This window comes from Mobula birostris, chromosome 31 (assembly GCF_030028105.1).
Source record: "Mobula birostris isolate sMobBir1 chromosome 31, sMobBir1.hap1, whole genome shotgun sequence".
Classification (NCBI taxonomy): domain Eukaryota; kingdom Metazoa; phylum Chordata; class Chondrichthyes; order Myliobatiformes; family Myliobatidae; genus Mobula; species Mobula birostris.
Window position 1 is genome coordinate 11,071,858 of NC_092400.1, and position 16,700 is coordinate 11,088,557.

The following is a 16,700-nucleotide window of genomic DNA, read 5'->3' on the forward strand; positions in this document are numbered from 1 at the left end:
AGTCACATATTATATTTTATTTCCCATTCTGATGTTTGGTCTGAACAACAACTGAACCTCCTGACAATGTCTGCACGCTTTTATGCATTGAGTTGCTGCCACATGTTTGGCTAATTATATATTTGCACAAGCAGATACACAGGTGTACCCAATAAAGTGCCCACTGAGTGTAAAGCTAGAAGAACAAATATGGAATGAATTTGCAAAAATACATAAAGATTAGTATGTATTTACAATGTAAACAGCATTATAAGAAGTGGTTTAAAGTGTTTACAGCGCAGAGCGGTGACTAAGGAAATCGATACGGGGGGGAGGGGGGACTAACTAGAACGGTTGATCAGATTTACCACCACGGGGAAGAAACTTGTAAGATGGCATGAAATTTTAAATTTAATAGTGCTTTACAGAAGGGAGCATTTGGAAAGGGCACTCATTGCATATCATATAATACAGGATGATAATAACGTTCTGTGCTCCGATCACCCAGCATTGCTAAAGCAGAGATTGCAGAGTTATTCTGAGTATATCTGTTTCCTGGAAAACATTATTTTTTAAATGCCTGTTCATGTTTAGGTCAAAGCAGTGCCTATTCTCCTGCGGGCAGTGATGCCTGCTGGGATGGAATCAGTAGATTAGCTCTCCTGATTGAATTTCCTCTCTTGCATGCTACCTGTGTATAACATACGTTCAGAAATGAAGAAGAAAAGTAGTGCTGACATGTTCTGGAAGGCAGCAGCAGAGTACATCAAATATAAAACAGTACAACACAGTGCAGACCTTTCAGTCTACAATGTTGTGCTTTTAACCTAACTCGAGATCAACCTAACCCTTCCTCCCACACAACCCTCCATTTTTCTTTCATCCATGTCTCTATCTAAGAGTCTCTTAAATATCCCGAACGCATCTGCTTCTCGCACCACCCCTGGCAGCACATTTCAGGGACCCAAAACTCTCTGCGTAAAACAAACTTACCTCTGACATCCCTCCTATACTTTCCTCCAATCACCCGAAAATTACACTCCCTCGTATTAGCAATTTCTGCCCTGGAAACAAGTCTCTGGCTGTTCAATCTACCTATGCCTCTTATCATCTGGTATACCCCTTATCAAGTCATCTCTCATCCTTCTTTGCTCCATAGAGAGTAGCCCTGGCTTTCTCAACCTATCCTCATAAACATGCTCTCTAATCTAGGCAGCCAGGTAAACCTCCTCTGCATTCTCTCTAAAACGTCCACATCTTTCCAATAATGTGATGATTAGAACTGAGTACAATACTCCAAGTGTGGTGTAAGCAGAGACTTTGGAGCTGCAGTATCGCAGCATAACTCTTAAGGCAGATTTATACTTGTGTGTCAAACGTACGCCATAGGTATCGTGTACCCTACACTGTAGGGTGACACGCTCCTCCCCAAAAATGTAACTCACGCGATTGGTCCACTTGGTAGCATTGCATTTCCTCATATGCATTTCCGGTTGCTTTCCTCCACCATGTCTGTACACTGATGCAAAATAAATGGTTGGAGACGATGAACCAAATTGTCAAATCTACCTGCCGACGTCCGAAAATATTTGAAATGCATTTCCTCGTCCATGTCTGTCACAAAGAAACTCAACACAGTGGCATAGAAACCCTACCGCCAACTAACATTTTGGTGGTGAATTGCAGAGCGACGCAAACACAACAACGCATGCTCGCTACGGCATAGGGCTACGCAGAAGTATAAATCAGGCCTATGGCGTAAGCTACGGCGTAGCCCGTATGCACAAGTATAAATCAGCCTTTAAACTTAGGACCCTGACTAATGAAGGCTAACACTACATTCTCCTTCTTAGCTGCCCTATCAACTTGCGCAACAAATTTAAGGGATTTATGAAAGTGGACCCCAAGATTCAAAGATTCAATGATTCAAAATACACTTATTATCAAGAATGTATAAATTGATATTTGTTTGCCTACAGACAGCTACACAGCAAGAAACCTGAAGACCCCATTTTAAAAAAAAGGAAGAGCAACCATTATGTTGAGAAAGAGAAAAAAACACACATATCATGGAAGCAATTGAAGCAGACTAAGGAATTCTGAACTAGACTGAGTTCTTAGGTCTGTTTCCAGGAGCAGTCAGAGTCGGCCCAAGCCTCGATTTCAGTTCATCACGTTAGCAGGGTAAAAATGCCACAACACGATCAGAGAGGACAGCCTTGGTGCTGCAGACAGAGGAACAAACATCGCTGGAGAGCAAGTGATAGCAATCTGACTCTCGCCTCTGGTCCCAACACTCAGGCTTTCCAGTTTAACTGGTGCTTGAATTGTCCAAGCACCAGGTGGTGCCTCGCTGTAGGACCTGGATCCCGGCTCAGCAACACACTTGGGCCGCACAGCCCAAAGCCGTTCTCCATCTCACCAGTGCTTGGAGCGATCCAAACTTGCACTAGGGTTAGGTGGACCAGTATCAACTCTTCCGCATCAACTCCTCTCCAAATCGCTCACTCCAACCCCAACAACTATACCATCCCTGTCTGTGACTTCATCTTGAACACCTAGCGCCTCAGCTTTGCGTTGCATCCGCACAGCCCATCCTTCGAGCCAGCTTCACTTCCACTTGATTCTTCGTTGTTTGCGGTGATAGTTTACCACAATTTACTTCAGAAAAGGTGCTATCAGTAATCACTTCATCAAATTTCTTGTCTTTTGAACTACCAGTGAGCTGTTGTACCATCGTAAACTGGAAGTTATTAATGACTTCTGACATCCTTCTGTTCGTCCACGCTACTAAGAATCCTACCATTAACCTTGAACTCTGCCTTCATGTCGAACGTTTCAAAATGTATCATTTTATACTTGTCCAGATTGAACTGCATCTGCCACTGCTCAGCCCAGCTCTGCATTCTATCAATGTTCCCTTGTAACGTATGACAACCATGGAACAATTTGGATCCAATGAGTCACCAAGAGGAAGATTCTTGTTTTATAGATGTTGCAAAATGCTCAAAGGTTCTGTTAGCTACGATGTATGAAGAGCATGCCTCAAACTTACCTCTAGTAATTCTAGAACTGCCCAGTACTATAGGGGGCCAGACCTCTAGATTATCAACAGGGTCAAAGAAAGGTAGAATTTCACTATTGCCATTGGCAGCTGGAAGAACCCTGCCCTCATCTGCGCAGTTTGGAGAACGCAAGTTAAGGCTGGAGCAGCGGCTTCAGTCACCAGAGATACCAAACTGAGGCCTGTGGCTAAGCAATTCTATCATGTCTGCTTTCATTTGTTAAGATGATGGATGGTTTTCATTAGAATAAAACCTCAAAAAACAGCATGTCAGATCTTCAGACCACCGCACATTTGTATAAATTGTAATAAAGTGACAATAAAAGCTACAGAGCAGATAACAAAACGGAAGGAGTTCGAGCATTTTAAAGTCAAAGCTCTCAAGCGCAGTTCACCCAAAACATCGACGGTCAATTTCCGTACACAGATGATGCCAGACCAACTCAGTTCCAACAGCTGCTAGTTCCTCCGCTTCAGGTTCGAGGATCTGCAGCCTCTTATGTGTGTGTCTCTCTATGCAATTTATTGTTAGGCTTGATTTTTGGATTATGGTGTAGGACAAAAATGACTGACTTGGGTGTGGCAGGGAATGATAATGGTGATGGGAGATAGAGAATGAATGTCTTAACAAATAATAATAGGTCTATGTCTCTCAGCAGTAAATCCAGGAAATGTTTCTACATGGAAAAGACAGCAGAAATTTGGAATTCTTCTTCATACAGTAAATAACATTCATTAAGTAGTTAATTTTAACCCTGAAATTGATAAGACTTTTGCTTTTCTCTTTCAAAATCTTGAACACTGTTAAACAGTGGGCAGGCCAACAGATGTTATACAGCCTGCCCATTGCAGGTCTCACCATTGGACCAGAGGCCTGTTTCATGACTGTGGTTCCCAACCAGCTGGCTTGGTTCTTGGGCTCTCCAGAAGATCCATGCCCTCTCTGTCGCTGCAGTAAGTTGCTCCATCACCCTCACACCCGTCACAAGAGAGCTTGCCACAATTGGCGACATGAGGTTGATCCTACATGGGTCCCAGTTTTTGAAACCGTATTCAAGGGTGATTTGTAATATGTCTCAAAACCAAATGCGGGGCATGACCACGTGGAGAGCTTTTGGTGTCCCTTTCTGCTTCCTTTCTCCTTGGTTGGCCATAGCTTTCAGAGTGTGAGGTTCTTTGAGTTCTTGATGCTCACTGGCTTAAGCAGCCAGAGGTGATTTTTTACAACTATGGTGGGACTGGCCATCTGACAAAGCAGGAAGTATCTTTTGAGTGCTGATCCTGACACCAGCATTCATCTTGCAAGCCTACATGAATTTTTGTTGATGTAAGATACAACCAGCAAATGCTGGGAACGTTCAAAAGGTCAGGGAGCATCTGTGAAAAGAAAAGCAATTAATGTTTCTTCAAAAGAGTCTTTGACCTGAAACATTAATTGTTTTTTAACGTAAGCTTATAGACGAAGGCAGGATTTTATAGATTAGTCTCTAATCAGGCTTGATGTCGCTAATTGGATATACAGGCTCAAAGGGACAATTGACTACTCTTGCTTCTATGTTTTTCCAAAGGGACAAACCATATTTTTAAAGAAAGCCTTTTATATATATCCCCAAAACCCCTTTGCAATATCAATCTGGTTCCATGCTTAATATCATTTAGTAACTACCTCCACAGACAGAAGCAAGTTCAGCTTCCCGTTGAAAGGATTTGGTGAAATGGCAATGAACACAGGAGCATATTGCTGTTCCAGAGGATAAATGTTTCTGCTAACATTCAAGACATAACTCTGTTTCTTGTTGCTATTGAGTACTTGCTGTTTTGAACTTTTGCTTCCATCTGAAATGGTTTTACTGAATCCTAATGAAATCCGTCGAGGCTTTGGGGCTAGACAGTGTTTTCTCATTTTAAACCAAAGCTCTGCTCTATGTCAAATAAGTGAAAAAGAAAACAGAAGCAGCCAGGACCCAAACCTGAAACAATACCACCATCTCTAATATCAGCCTTTCACTGTGACGGAGAATCCAAACTTATATATTATCCCTTTCTCTCATCACCACGTCCCTGTTTCCTTAACATTGTGACATTACCCACCCCCCCCCACCACCACCTCAAGTGAACCTCTTTCCTCTTGCCCTGTTTCACAGAAGCACCATATTTTCATTATCCATTAACCTTTTGCCCTGAAGGAAACTATGGGATTAAGAATGGCCTGAATTTTGAGTGTGCATCTCTCGGATCAGCAAACGGCATCGCTGTGAAGGTGAAGCTGAATTTTATGTGAACATCCGCCTAGAGACACAAGCACTCTGGGACTCCTGAGCACTTCTTTATTGGTCATCCCTGAACTTGTGGGTAACATAGGACAGGAATAAGCCCCTTGGCCCTTAACGTTTTTGCCGACCATGATGTCAGTCCAAGCTAAATCTACCTGCCTGTGCATGGTCTACATCACTCCATTCCCTTCCAATTTATATGCCTGTTGATATGCCTGTTCAAACACATGCCTTTTAAATATTAATATCCCTAAAACGACCTTCGTACACCCATAGAAGCATATCATATGGAAGTCAGCCAACCATCAACCAATCCTATATTAATTCCAGTGTTTATTCTTCCTATATCCCCATCTACTCCCCCTCAGTTTCCACCACTCAGTCACACACGGGTACAATTTATCAGAATCAGTTTTAATATCACTGACATATCTGGTGAAATTTGTTGTCTTTGCGGTAGCAGGACAATGCAATACATAATAATAGAGAATAAAACAGAGAATTACAGTAAATGTATATATATAATATAGTTGTTGTTGTTGCTCATCCTTCGTAGTCGAAGATGACCATGGCTTCAAAGTCAAATGGGAGATTGGTGGCTGTGGGTCCGGAGGTGACTGATGAGGCCAATCCGGGCCCTGAAGGCTCGCCCACATGTGGGACACAAGTGGGTGGGTGCTGTCATGGCAGTGGATGCTGCTCGGGCCTTGCGCACAGCACGCTTTCGTTGCGCCCCGATGATGCGCCTGACTTCAGCTGCACGGGCTCCTGTGGTGATCTTGCTGCGCCAAGCTGGATGGTCGAGGGCAAGCGTCTCCCACGTGTTGATGTCGACACCCAGGCCTTTGAGGGACGCTTTCAGGCAGTCTTTGTAACGCTTTTTCTGCCCCCCGACTGAGCGCTTGCCCTGACACAGTTCTCCGTACAGCAGCTTTTTGTGTGGGCACGTGGCCAAGTGGTTAAGGCATTGGACTAGCGACCTGAAGGTCGTAAGTTCGAGCCCCAGCGGAGGCAACGTGTTGTGTCCTTGAGCAAGGCACTTAATCACACATTGCTCTGCGATGACACTAGTGTCAAGCTGTATGGGTCCTACTGCCCTTCCCTTGGACAACATTGGTGGTGTGGAGAGGGGAGACTTGCAGCATGGGCAACTTCTGGTCTTCCATACAACCTTGCCCAGGCCTGTGCCCTGGAGAGTGAAGACTTTCCAGGCGCAGATCCATGGTCTCGCAAGACTAACAGATGCCTCCTCCTAATATAGTTACATTCAATAAGTATTGCAAAAATAAAAATAACAAAAGTAGTGAGGGGGTTCATGGGTTTAATGTCCATTCAGAAATCAGATGGCAGAGGGAAAGATTCTGTTTCTGAATCATTGAGTGCATGCATTTGGACTCCTGTACCTCCTTCCTGATGGTAGTAATGAGAACAGGGCATGGCCTTAATGATTTACAGTGGTCAAATGGCTTACCAAACCACAGTTTGTTGGGATGTGAGAAGAAACTGGAACACCGAGACAAATCTCACACAATCGCATGGCGAAGAGCACTGAACGGATGCTGTGAGCCGATGGCTCTGTCATCTGAACCACCGCAGCAAACCTCAAATAAGATGATTTCATTAAATACTTGAGCATTATTCTTTATTCCCTGGCGTGCCTATAATTAATCTAGATCACACTGTACAAGATTGTGGCCCTGTGCTAAGAATAAAATAGTCATGAGGGCTGCCAATATCTTCAGTGTGAGAATATTGCCTTTCTGATTGTACTATCTAAATTTTATTGCATCAGAAGAGTTAATATTAAAATAATAAGTTATAGTTAGCGTTAGTTTTTCTTTTCATTGCTTCCAATCTAGTCAGATAGGTACTCGTTCTATTCTGTGTCACAACCAGCCAATTTTATACATAATAGTTCTAAAGCATGCATGTATACACCCACACACTTCACACATCATACACAGATCACCCATTCATGTGAACACTCATACCCACAACTTGAGGGTGATAAAAACATGGTTAAATTTCTGGGTTTTCTTGATCTATTTAAACACGAACAGGTTTTAAATGAAAGACATATGACCTTGATCAAATATAAGACTGAAGAGTTTGGAATGAACAAATAGACAATTTCTTTGATAATGTCAAACGGCATCAATTGCACACAAATGCCTTTGTGCCATATTCTGCTGTAGACCACACACAACATCTAAGCAGCTTGTAAGCAGCCTGAGGACCTCTTGAACTGTGAAGTTTGTGTCTTGTTTTGGAAAACAATCTCTGGAAAAGTCTTTCAAAAGAACTTGTGCACAGTTACTTTCTTTCATTTGTTCTTACAAAAGTTTCCAGTGTTTTAACGTTTTGTTTTTATTTAAATACAGTGCAGATTGTAACCTTTCAACGATGGAAAATTCTTAAATATTCAAGCACCCGAACTGATAATGAAGATAATTTTCGAGACACAATATTCATTTCATTAGCCACATTATGTCTGAATTAATGAAATAAATCCGTTGAAATGTATGTTTGTTAGACATCAACATTAATTTGGATATGGGCTTAATAGCCTAATAACCAAAATTCACAATCAGGACTCATTAGCATTAGTGCCACTATACTCTGTCCTATTAGCCCTGGGCTTCTATTTAATACCTATCCTGATAATGTTCTTTTCTATTCATTAGATGTGAACATGACATTGAAGCATTAATGAGCAAACTGAAAAGCTGACAGTGTTGGCTTGCTAAGCCTTTATGAAAATATAAATGCAACAACGAATATTGGCATTTTAACAATGTATAGGAGGAACAAGAATTCCAGTTACACTCACTTCCAAGGACTCCTCATCTCATGTTCTTGGAATTTATTGCTTAGTTGTTTATTACTATTATTTTTTTCTTCTTTATATTTGCATAGTTTGTTTTCTTTTGTACCTTGGTTGTTTGTCTGTCCTGTTGCGGTCTTCCATTGATGCTATTATGTTACTTGGATTTACTGAGTATGCCCGCAAGTAAACAAAAACAAGTCTCAAGGTTGTATATGGTGACACATACAGTATGTACTTTGATAATAAATTTTTTGAACTTTGAACTTTGTGTTTGATCAGCTCTAAGTAATTCAATTTATTTCAATTATTGGTTGCAACGTTAATGAGATGAAAATTACATAAAAAGATATATGAGGTTATTAACTTCTTACCTAGATCAGATTTGATTTAAAAAAACATATTAGAATGTTTTATTTGCAAAATATATTAAAGTAGCATTTATTGTTGAGCGTCATAGAAAAATAAAAAACCTACAGCACAATACAGGCTCTTTGGCCCACAAAGCTGTGCTGAACATGTATGTACCTTAGAAGTTACCTAGGGTTACCCTTAGCCCTCTATTTTTCTAAGCTCCATGTACCTATCCAGGAGTCTCCTCAAAGACCCTATTGTATCCACCTCTACCAACATCGCCGGCAGCCCATTTCACGCACTCACCTCTCTCTGCGTAAAATACTTACCCCTGACATCTCCCCTGTACCTTCGTCCAAGCACCTTAAAACTGTGCCCTCTCGGGTTAGCCACTTCAGCCCTGGGAAAAAGCCTCTGACTATCCACACAATCAATGCCTCTCATCATCTTATAAACATTACAGTCATTCTGTTATAGTTTTCTTTTAGCCATATGTGTTATAAATAATAGTCGACTTTTTCTGAGCGGTCTTTAGAATTACATTCTTTGATTTTAGGTTAATTCCCTAGTAAAAGAATTCAGCCAAATTGGGGTGTTTTTTGTTGCATATTGAGCTTTTAAAACTGTCAGTTGGTCATTCAAGGTGATTGTTGACTTTAAAAGACGGTGAAATGAAAAATACTTCTCTCCTTATGTGAAAAGCAATGCCTCCCTCACTCCTGTTTTAATTAGAGATCTTGCCAGGATTTTGTAGCTTAAGGAGTGGTTGATATGCAAGCTTCGTTTAAAGTGCTCTTTTTTTGGATTCTGGAAGGCTGGTGTGGAAAGGCTGCACCACATTTACCCTGCTATGTCCCACTCCTCTACCTTAGTGGGGTCAATACTGATTTGTGCAATAATATAAATTGAGTGATAGCCAGTTGTCAGCCACTTCATATACTGAATCCCAAACACGTTACTCCCTTCCGATGTGTTGTGACTATGAACAATAAATGATGCTGAAGCTAGTGGATATAGAAACCTTTATTCGGCAAAACGAGCAGCAGGCATCATACTTGAGACACTCTTGGAAGAAGAGGCCTGCCTGACCCAATATTACACGACATTTTTATATGCTAAAGATCAAAGGTAACACTAGAACAATTCTATAGTTACAAATGTACCTACAATGCTTCCTTTGAATTACATATAATTTTCAAACACCTCCCTCTTCACACCCATAATCCAGAAACCCAAGATGAATACTTAGTCAGCATTGTCTCTCTCTAGCTGAATTCATGCTATCCTATTTTGCACTAATTTTTCCTGAAACCTATTCTCCCTAGGATTCTATCAACTAACCACTCTCTTTCTTTCTTTTTAAATCTTTTTATTAAATAAGTATACAAAGGGTAAACCATAAAGGCACTAATACACTGTTAGAAATTACAGGAGATATTAATACAGAAGAAAAAATTGATACAAACATTTAAACATAAAATAATATAGTAAAATAATAGTATACTGATTTTTATATATATATATATATATCAATAGATAAAAGGAAAAAAAAAACCCAAAAATAGACCCCAAAAAAAACCCACCGTGCAACTAAACTAAAAGCAAAGCAAAGCAACGGGCTAACTTGGAAACAGGTAGAGTTAAAGAACTTAAAATCACATCCTCAAACCCGACCTCCATTAAAAACAGTTAAAAAAAAAGGCAAGAAGGGAACTAACCACTCTCATCCAGATTCCATGACTCACCTGCACACCACAGCAATTTATAGAGAGAATTAATCTATCAACCTGCATGTCTTTGCAATGTAGGAGGAAGCATATGGGGTTAAAAGGAGAACATACAAATTCCATACAGACATCACCCGAGGTTAACTGGATCTGTAAGGCAAATGCTCTAGTGATTATAACATTTCACATAGTGAGCTGTATCAATGGCAAATCTTGTAACATTGCTTGTGTTTGCAATTTAGTTGAAGGCTAACCACCATACAAGTTTATTGAAACCACCATGTTAGTAATCAAGGGCAGCGATGCATCTTCAGAGACGTTTCCAGAACGTGAAAAGTGTACGCCACTGGCAGTGTGCATTGGATATCTCAGGCTGCTGGCGAAAGTAAGGAAAATTGCAAAGACACAGAAAAAATATGGAAGGCCTTCCTTCAGCTAAAATAAGCCTAGCTTGCATTGTCGTGGATTAAGTTGTCACTCAGTGATGGGAGCTGTAGTTGTAACGAGCTGTTACTTGGTTAAGAATGCAGGACTGTTCTGTTGAGATCCTTCTCAAGAGTTATGAATACTGGTAATGATGAGTTTGAGTACAGAGAGGAAATTAAGAACCTGGTGCCATGGTGCGAAGATAATAACCTATCCCTCAACGTCAGCAAGATGAAGGAATTGGTTGTTGACTTCAGAAGGAGTAGCGGACCGCACGACCCAATTTACATCGGTGGTGCACACGTGGAACAAGTCAAAAGCTTTAAGTTCCTCGGGGTCAATATCACAAATGACCTGACTTGGTCCAATCAAGCAGAGTCCACTGCCAAGAAGGCCCACCAGCGCCTTTACTTCCTGAGAAAACTAAAGAAATTTGGCCTGTCCCCTAAAACCCTCACTAATTTTTATAGATGCACCATAGAAAGCATTCTTCTAGGGTGCATCACAACCTGGTATGGAAGTTGTCCTGTCCAAGACCGAAAGGAGCTGCAGAAGATCATGAACACGGCGCAGCACATCACACAAACCAATCTTCCGTCCTTGGACTCACTTTACACTGCACGCTATTGGAGCAGTGCTGCCAGGATAATCAAGGACATGACCCACCCAGCCAACACACTTTTCGTCCCTCTTCCCTCCAGGAGAAGGCTCAGGAGCTTGAAGACTCGTACGGCCAGATTTGGGAACAGCTTCTTTCCATCTGTGATTCAAAATTCAAAGATTCAAAAAACTTTATTGTCATTCTGACCATACATCAGCTCTGCAAGGCAGAATGAGACAGCGTTTCTCAGGGGCAGTGCAATCATAACATAACAAATGCAACACTAAATAATAAACATAACAATAAATAGTAAAACACAACAGCCACATATCGGTTAAAATCAGTTATAAGTGTCCAGTGCAAGTTAAAAGTGTCCAAAGCAGAGTCAGGTGGAGCAGCTATTTAGCAGTCTGACTGCCTGTGGGAGGAAGCTGTTTAGTAGCCTTGCGGTTTTAGTTTTGATGCTCCTGTAACGTTTGCCTGATGGCAGAAGAACAAACAGTTCATGGAGAGGGTGTGAGGGGTCTTTAATGATGTAGATAAGACTGCTGAACGGATTCTGACCCAGATCTGGGCCGTACCCTCCAAATATCAGGACCTGCCTCTCAGTTTTTTTTGCACTACCTTACTTTCTATTTTTCTATTTTCTATTTATGATTTATAATTTAAATTTTCAATATTTACTATCAATTTGTAATCCAGGGAGCAGGAAGCACAGAATCAAATATCGCTGTGATGATTGTATGTTCTAGTATCAATTGTTTGGCAACAATAAAGTATAAAGAGTTAGAGTGCATAGTATTTCACACACTTGAAACAGTGACAACAATTGCCATCGAACAAATATGGATATCACCTTGACTGGATGGGTAACCATTCAACCCTTCCCATTGACATGTACACAAGCCTGAGAAAGGGAGCAAGCACCCCTTGTATCTTGATGGGACCACATGCTTATATATAATTATGTTGATGGGCTCATTCATAACCTAATTGCCTATTGACCATCTTTATTTTGCCTACGTTCCTAGTTCTCAAGGCTCCAATATAGATTGAATTCACACATGGACTGACATCTTTTACCCTGTCTGAATAAAATCCATTGTCTCTAGCTGAAGGACTCCACACTAAGGGACCAAGCACCCTTAGTGGGGAGTTAAGTAATAGTCAGTCAAATGGGACTAACTGAGATGGGAACCTTTGTTGGCATAGACCAGTTAGTTGGTCCGAAGAGCCTGCTTTTCTGCTGTTGGATACTATGACTATAAACACCTCACCCTGACTGCACGCACATGCACACACACACATGCACACCTCACAGCATTAACAGCCCTTCCCAGATCTTTGCTGGCAACTCCGATACAGAATCAAAATCAGGTTTTTTTTAAGCACCAGCATGTGTCGTGAAATTTGATAACTTAGCAGCAGCAGTTCAATGCAATGCATAATATAGAAAGAAAATGAAATAATAATAATAAATAATAAATCCTTCAATAGTTCTGAGGCTAAAGTTTCCATTCTAACCCTTTTCAGCGAAAGTTTATGATTTGGTTGGGAGCTATTCCAGTTCCTCTTCAGTCAGCTACTTCTCCATCCAAGCCTTATAATGTACTGCTGAAGTTCACCGGTCAATAACAGAAGATGCTTAGGTCGAGGGTTTCCAATAGGGAAGACAAAAGAGAGCCATTTCCAAACAATTTTATTAATACCTGGCCTTGACCATGACCTGTAGCAGTGAAGCTGAATACTTCATGGAGTCACCCAGATCAAGGAGCAATACAGCTGCATTCAAGTTAATTCAGCTCATTGACTGCTAAAGCGTGGGCTCAGAAAATGTTGTCTTTGGCCTAGAAATCTACAGAACACATTCGACACTTCAAGGGACAGGAATGGGATTTTGAAAGCAATAATGGAATTTTAGTACTGAGAATTAGATGACATCTGTAATTTACTTCACAATGACATGAAAGTGAATTTTGTATTATTGTAAAGCAGAGCAAATGATTGTAAATAAACTTACTATTGGCTTGGTGTTAGGGTACAATTATATTACCACTTCACAGAAATGGCCACAAGGTAGAATTTCCAAGTGTTATGCTGATGTGTTAGATATTTGATGTGAAATTGGCAGAAACACTGCTTCTGGCCATTCATGTTTTTTTTGTGTTGTTCCACCTCCCTCTCGCTTTAAAACCCTTGTAGAAATACCAGACACACCTTCTCCCAAAGTCCCGTCAAGTCCTGACCTGACTCTGTTTGTTAAGAGTATCTGAAGGCTTATGGTGCTGGCCCAGGTTAAAAGGTGCTTAGAGGTTCCTTTGTTCCAGAATCACTTTTACTGAAATGGTTTAACCTCTACCTGCAAGCCTATTGCATTGTGAATATCTTGCCTGGGAGTAGAGTGCATTCTGCAAGCCCAAGATTTTTCAGGAACTTGTATTGAGCAGCACGTGGAAGTAACTGTTATTTGCAATCTTTGTAACTTATAAAATGTAAGACGTCTACTTGTTTTCATAGAGAGAAAGTAACCCAAGGCAAAATAATATAAAGTATAATCCTTCATGGATTATATGACATGACAGACCCTCAGTGATTAAAGGGTAGTTTATCACAGCCGCAGTACAATGGCAAACAAGCAACTAGTTAAAATGTGGATTACCTTTATAATAATGTAATGACTTGCATTCAGCAGAGACCCTGAATCAGGGCACAGCCTTTTTTATGCCATGGACCAATACCATTAAGCAAGGGGGTCCATGAACCCCAAGCTGGGAACCCCTGCTCTAAAGGGTCAGATCCAACCCGATTTTTTTGAATTTACACAGAAATTATTTCTCACCACATCACCTTGTGTTGAGAGCCCTGTCCTTACTCCTGTTTTCCTAGTGGAACAGACTTCCAGGAGATATCGGACAATATTGCAAGTTAAGGCTGCCCCTGTGCAATACATGGATCAGGTTTCAATGAGAAGGAGTTACCTAAGTATGCTAACTAGTAAAGTAGTGATTGGTCAAGAAGAGTACATCAAGGACTGTTGATGCATTGGCAACTGTTTCTGATCAGTATCAGCAGATATTCAATGCACACTGCTCAATCCGCAGCGGATATTGAACCAAGTTACAGGCTGCACTGGGCTTGCCGGGGTTGGGGGTATTGCAGAGTAAGTTTTTAGATTAATCACAGTCACTAAGGAATTATAGAGTACTTCGATAATATTTGAAGACGGGCAGCGTTCCAGGCAGATAGAATCCAATAAAGCTATGTGCTCAGAGAGAAACAAAAGGAAAGATATGAGCTTAATTTAACATTCATTTATCAATGAGTGCATCATTACCAATGTCAACATTACCCATCCTAATTTCTACTAATGGAGAGTTAGCTATGGGCTGCTGCTTTAAAGTCATATATGGGGCAAATCTATTCAGGATAGAACATAGAACATAGAATAGTACAGCACAGTACAGGCCCTTCGGCCCACGTTGTTGTGCAGACCCTCAAACCCTGCCTCCCACATAACCCCCCTCCTTAAATTCCTCCATATATCTGTCTAGTAGTCTCTTAAACTTCACTAGTGTATCTGCCTCCACCACTGACTCAGGCAGTGCATTCCACACACCAACCATTCTCTGAGTAAAAAACCTTCCTCTAATATCCCCCTTGAACTTCCCACCCCTTACCCTAAAGCCATGTCCTCTTGTATTGAGCAGTGGCACCCTGGGGAAGAGGCTATCCACTCTATCTATTCCTGTAAATATCTTGATGCATTTCTTTCAGGATGGGCTTTCATAACAAACTAACTGTTTGATGATCACAATTACTAAACTAGTTTATTTTTTGAAATAGTTCCAGTTTTATTAAGGTTTGCTAGTTGCTGTGGTATGATTTGGATTCATGTCTCCAGAACAATAGGGTAAATCTCTCAACACCACTCCTAAAATTAATCCTCTATATTCCCACACCTCTGCCCTGTCCAAGTTCATGATTACTGTTGAACTAGGAGAGGCTGACTAAAATCTGGGAGTTAAAATAAACTCAGTATAGATCACATTCAGTTGATACAAAGCGGCAAAGTTCAAAGCCAGCAGAATCCTGGGCTCACACACCATTTCAATAGAGTTGAAGAATACATTTATACTATAAAAGTAACCTCGGAAAGAAGTCCTTTTACTTCACACTGCTGACACAGCTAAACAGCCTCAAGCCAAATCCAATATATGGGGCTAATGTGACAACTGAGTAAAGAATATGTGGATAAGCTTAGTACAAAGGGACAAGGAAATTTTGGAGTGTTTGTCCATGGACCTACAGATGTACAGGGATAGATTGTAAGGCTGAGGAATGAAATAAAAGGACAGACAAATCATGCCAGAACGCTGTAGAGTTCAGCTACATAATACTTTGTCAAGTCAAGTCACTTTTTATTGTCATTTCGACCATAATGGCTGGTACAGCACACAGTAAAAACGAGACAACTTTTTTCAGGACCATGGTGTTACATGAACAATACAAAAACTACTCTGAACTACGTAAAACAACACAAAAACTACACTAGACTACAGACCTACCCAGGACTGCATACAGTGCACAAAACAGTGCAGGCATTACAATAAATAATAAACAAGACAATAGGCACAGTAGAGGGCAGTAGGTTGGTGTCAGTCCAGGCTCTGGGTATTGAGGAGCCCGAATACTTTGGTGCCTTTTGCCAGATGGCAGGAGGGAGAAGAGTTTGTATGAGAGTTACGTGGGGTCCTTCATAATGCTGTTTGCTTTACGGATGCAGCATGTGGTGTAAATGTCTGTAATGGCGGGAAGAGAGACCCCGATGATCTTCTCAGCTGACCTCACTATCCGCTGCAGGGTCTTGCGATCTGAGATGGTGCAAATTCCGAACCAGGCAGTGATGCAGCTGCTCAGGATGCTCCCAATACCACCTCTGTAGAATGTGGTAAGGATGGGGGATGAGAGATGGACTTTTCTCAGCCTTCGCAGAAAGTAGAGACGCTGCTGGGCTTTCTTTGCTAAGGAGCTGGTGTTGAGGGACCAGGTGAGATTCTCCGCCAGGTGAACACCAAGAAATTTGGTGCTCTTAACGATCTCTACGGAGGAGTCGTCGATGTTCAGCGGAGAGTGGTCGCTCCGTGTCCTCTGTGTTCCGTGTTGGTTATCACACTGCAGAAAAGATCTGATTGTAAAGGCAGAGAGAAGACTCACAAAAGGCTTGTCGGGAAGGAAAAATTGCAGCCATAAAGAACGATTAGGTAGACTGGGGTTATTTTATTTGAAAGGGAGAAGGCTGACAGGAGACTTAATTGAATTTTATGAAGGGAAAATGGGCAAGAAACCTTCTTGTCCCCATACAATCTGCTGGTGCGTCCTTCTCCAGCTGAATATAGACTTCAATATCATTACAAAGAAGTACACTTAGATCAGAACTCTATAGCCCAAAGAT